Source organism: Pelobates fuscus, chromosome 12 (assembly GCF_036172605.1).
Source record: "Pelobates fuscus isolate aPelFus1 chromosome 12, aPelFus1.pri, whole genome shotgun sequence".
Taxonomy (NCBI): Eukaryota; Metazoa; Chordata; class Amphibia; order Anura; family Pelobatidae; genus Pelobates; species Pelobates fuscus.
The window spans coordinates 33,447,070-33,452,541 of NC_086328.1; positions in this window are offsets into that span (position 1 = coordinate 33,447,070).

Consider the following 5,472-nt stretch of genomic DNA (forward strand, 5'->3'; position numbering starts at 1 on the left):
ACGTCACTACGGCTAGTGCACGCTCAGCGCTGGTCTCCAACAAGATGGCTCCCAGTGTTGGGAATGGAGCTCACTGAATGGGACTCTGCTGGTCATTAACCTCATGGCTTCACTTCATGTTACTATTAACTCTAATAAAGTATGCAAAGCTTGCAGAACTGCTGACTGAACAGCTTGTTGTTTCCCAGTGATTACCTGTGTCAAAGCATCAAAAGGAAATGCAGTCCACACAAGCCATAGTGCCAAAGGGTAAAAATTAAAGGAATATTATAGTCAGCAGAACAACTACTTGTTCTGGTGTCTATAGCCTGTGTTTGCAGGAATTTTAATGTAAGCACTGTCTTTCCATACATTGTTGCCTAGGGATACCTTTTGTGACAGTCACTCAGACAGACACTAGAGATGCTTCCTGTTCACTGTGCAGCGCTGACGTTAAGCGTCCCTACACTCTGAATGGAGATGCTGAATGCTCCTCATAGAAATGTATTTGTAGCAGAATGGATCCCCTAATACACTTTTATTCCTGGTTGTTCGGCTGTCCATACACCCCACGTTCATTTACCGAACCAACTCTGTGTGGTCCCCTTGTTCGCACCTCCTAATCACCGACCATCCCTGGCTGTTAACCACAAATTGATTATTAGTGCAAGTGTTTTCCTGTGTGGATGCCGTTCGTATAACAGAACACATGTCGTTCACGGCCATGTACTATATCTCAGATACGCGACCCCGCGAGCACCCGGGAAACCTGTACCGCTGCCCATCCAACTTCCCGAACAGTTATGAGAACAGCGTTCTGGAGGCATGAACAGGGCTGCCATCAGAAATTTTGGGGCCCCAAACACAGCTCAAGGTCTGTGCCCCCGGAGCCCCTCCCCGAGTCTTCCCACAGGGCGTGCCTCGAGTCCGTCGACAAGGATGAAGTGTGCGTGTGTACTGAATGTGGTGTGTGTATAGTGGATGTAGAATGTGTGTAGTGGATGCGCTACGTATAGTGGATGCAGACTGTACGTTTGTGTAATGTATGTAATGCTTGTATGCATTAGATGCAGAGTGTCTGTTTGTGTGGTGAATGTAGGTGTGTTTGTATAGTGGATGTAGTGTGTGGATAGTGAATGCAGAGTGTATGTTTATAAAATGACAGCATAGTGTGTGTTTTTGTAGTGGATGTAGTGTCTGCATAGTGACTGCAGAGTGTGTATAATGAATGTAGTGTGTGTGTAGTGAATGCAGTGTGTATCGTGAATTTATACTGACTGCAGAGTGTGTATAGTGAATGTAATGTGTGTGTGTGTGTGTAGTTATGCAGATCATGTCTAGTGAATGTATAGTGTGTTTGTATGGTGGATGTAGTGAGTGTATAGTGAATGCAGAGTGTTTCTAGTGAATGTAGTGCGTGCGTATTGAGTGCAGTGTGTATAATGAATGTAGTGTGTTTGTAGTGAATGCAGAGTGTGTATAGTAAATGTAGTCTGTTTGTAGTAAATGCAGGGTGTGTTTAGTGAATGTAGTGTGTTTGTAGTGAGTGCAGAATGTGTATAGTGAATGTAGGGAGTGTATATTGAATGCAGAGAGTGTATACTGAATGTAGTGTGTATGTAGTGAGTGCAGTGTGTGTATAGTGAATGTAGTGTGATTGAAGTGAGTGCTTGTGTAAGAATAAAGTGTGTGTGTGTGTGTGTGTGTGTAAAATAGGGGGGGTAAAACATTTTTTAACATTTAGTTATGTATATTTTTGCTTTTTTATCCCCCCCCCCCCCCCCCCCACCCTGCTTCATACCTTGTCAGGGAGAGAGGTGATCGCATTGTGGAGGGAGCCAGCAGATGCACACTGCAGAGGGTTGCCATGCACTGATGGCGGCCCTGGGCATGAACTACCGAACAGGGGGAGCATTTTCTCCCTAACAGCCTAGGGAAACATTTTTCAGTGTTCGTGTGAGAACCCCTGAAAGATGACCAGTTGTTGCCTTGTTTTCTATCGAACTGTTTTGGGGCATTACCTCGTGGCCGACTGGTCAAAACTTCAGTCAAGTGGGGTTCCCGAACCACCAAAGGGATCTGAGCGCTATTTCAACAAAGTGGCTGGTCAGACCCTAGGTATTCGGTGGTAAAACTTTTGTGGGGTTCCTATGTTATTATAATTTATTTTTAGGGTGAATTATAATATTTTCTATGTTTCCTACTTCTGAGAGATCATTGAATTACATAATTTTGCCATTTCATGACGAAAAGACATGATTTTATGAAAGACACGCGAGTATTGCTTAACCCTTTCTTTACTGTCCACCAATAGCAGCAAAGAATACAAACAGTAAGAAAAAATGGTAACCATAGTGATAAGCCACTCCCATACCGAGTCCCAGTATAATAGTCAGCACCTCCTCACATATTTTCTCTTTCTTTGGAGATGCGACACAATAACAAAATAAACAGGAACAGATGAATCAGTCCAACCAACACAGAACAACTCTCCCGAAATCCAGCCGGACTCCAATCAGGAACCATAAACAAACTGGGACCAATCCTGCAAAGAATAGAAATGCCAACAGTGAGGAGCCCATCACAGAACAATACATTGACATCCAGCCAATGAATTGAAGCCTTGTGGGAAGTAGTGAGGACCCCCTAGTAGAACAGAATGAACCTGTGAAAACATAAAAACAGGAGCCGAACAGTTAAATCGGTACTTGAACCAAAGTGCGCATGCCAAAAAACATAATATTGATAACTGAAGAACACAGTGCCCATATCGCAAGAAAAAAACCACCAGACAAAACATACAACATAGTCAGGTCACATGAGCATAAACAGTAAAATAAATACAGAGCGCATCACATATACCTAACCCCCCCCCCCCTGGAAACCCACATAAGAGAGAAAAAATCAACAGGGAGGCGTCTACTGCCTCCGTGACCTGATCCGGGTGCCAGCTGTAGAACCGTGGTAATTGGGTATTGAGCCGGGACGTGAAGAGGTCGATGGCAAAAGGTCACCAGAGAGACGAGATAGCGGAGAACGCCCCTACGTCCAATCTCCAATCCCTGCTGTCCGACAGCATGAACTCCAGTCCACATGAATGTTGTGGAGTCCCGGGAGGTATTCTGCCTGGACAACCAGATCCCTGGCCAAGCAGTAAGCCCAAAAGTCCTTCGCCAAGCGGGTTAGAATTGGCGACTGCGTGCCGCCCATGTGATTTACACACAGAGATGTTGTCCATGCGCAGCCGGATGCATGCGCTGGCAGTCCCGTTCACAAAGCTCCGGATTGGGAAGGAGCCGGCCAGGAGCTCCAGAGCATTGATGTAGAGACGGGATTCGTCTTCCGACCAACGTCAGAAGTAGGGGGACGTCCAGTAGGGGGACTAGTTTCTCGTCTCCTGGTAGGGCGTTCTCTGGGTGTAGGAGCCTCGTCCCGATCCACGGGAGTGGTAGTTGGAATGGCCGAATAGACGACCCCTGAATCTGCCGGCCCTGGTAGAGACCCACCCTTGAAATACACTCTTAATGGAGGATTGGGCCTCCTCTAGGGCTGTAAAAACTCCCACAAAGTGCCCCAGGTCCTTTATAAAGGAGTCCCCAAATAACAGGCCCTGGGCATCCTTGCCTGCCTCTGTGAGGGCGAGGTTGGCTAACTTTGTTTAAATTTTAAAAAGAATGGCTTTACGCCTTTCTATGGACAGGGAGTTGTTAACACTGCCCGCTATGCAGATTGCCCTCTGTACCCAGCCACAGAGTTCTTCCGGGTCAACCTGCCTGATCTCGGCTCTGGCGATTTCAGCCAGGTCAAACAGTTTAGCCAGATAGTAGCAGAACGAAAAGCCCTGTAAAAAGATTGTATAAGTTCTATGGAGAGAAAGCTCTCTTTGCAGGGCTTTTCGTTCTGCTACTATTTATTCCAACTGCTATCATCTCCCCCCTCTATGTTCATAAGACCAGCAACATATGTGACTTTCAGCTAGCGGTAACATTTACAGTTATTTTGTATTCACTACTTGCAGTATTTGACTTCTGACTACCACTGATTTACAGTGAGACATTATTTATTTTTATTCTTTATATATATTTTTTTCTCCATTTACTTTTTCTGTATATTTATTCAGATTATATTGAATAGGATTTAACTTTATTTATTTTTTCTTTATGTAGTTTTGGGGTATTTATTACTCTTTTTTAGGCAGAAGTTAAATTGACTCTGCTTATTCCTACCATTTATCAAGACTTAGTTATCACATATCATTTTATATATTATACTTATTAAAAGTTACGTTTTATCTGGGTTACTCGCCTTTCAGAAGGGTTCACCTACTTTTTCTTCTTCTTTACACCCTGTTCCAAATTATTATGCAAATTCTATTTAAGTATCCCAAAGATTAAATATTTTAGTTTTCAGTTTAACTCATGGATGGCATTGTGTCTCAGGGCTCTTTTGATCACTGAAAACAATCTCGGACACCTGTGATAATTAGTGTAACGGATGGGTACCTCCGTGGAAGGATGCTCCTAGCATTTCTGAGGTCTCCAAGCACTCCAGCCGATACCATAACCACTGTAAACTCCTTCAGAGGGCAAGGCAGGAACAAGCTCTTAAAATAGCTTAGGAGTGATTATAGCAAGGGAATATGCAGAGCATAGCAATCCCATGTAGCAGATTCCCCCAATAAGAGACAGGACTCCAAATTGAGGGTGAAGTAGAACAGAAGCTTTTAATCAAACACTCTGCTTTTATGCACATTTTACACACATAGTACTGCCCACAGGGATTTGCAGAACAACCAATCAATACGTACAATACACTCAGACACTCCCACACAAAATCTTCCCCTCTGCCTGTGATATAATTACTGAACACAATGGTCTAATGTAATTATCACAGGCAGGAAAATACACAGTTTTACACAATATTTATAACTCTAGAAGTATTCATCACATTCACATAAATGTTTATAGTATAGTATTATTGGTATTTTATATTGTTTTCCCTCCATTTGAGAAATATGTTTAGGTGATATACCCTTGTATAATGATCGGACTTTGAACTGATTTATTCATTAGAAGGCTTGAAATCATGTCCAATGAACTTTGACTTTTAATAAAACACGCCCAGAGAGGCAGGCATAAAAACGATAGGACAGCAGGATCCAGTACGTGATCTGAGGAAGCCGATTGGGCGAAACGCGTCATCATGCACGACGTCACCACGTGATCGCTCCGAAACCCGGAAGTGTTTGCCTGCGGTGGCTCAGTTTGAAAACCGGCGAGTTTCAGCTGTATTTCTGGCGACCTTTTTGTTTTGGGGATATCTCCTGCACGGGCAAAAAGAGCTGTATCACTTTGAGTGACTTTTTATATGTATACTTACAAATAAAGTATTCTTGAAGGATCCAGTTGCTGTCCTGATTCTAAAAGGTCTCTAAGTCCTGAGATAAGAGGACTTATGCCAGCATAGTTAGAGCAGACTTTCACTGCTCTACCA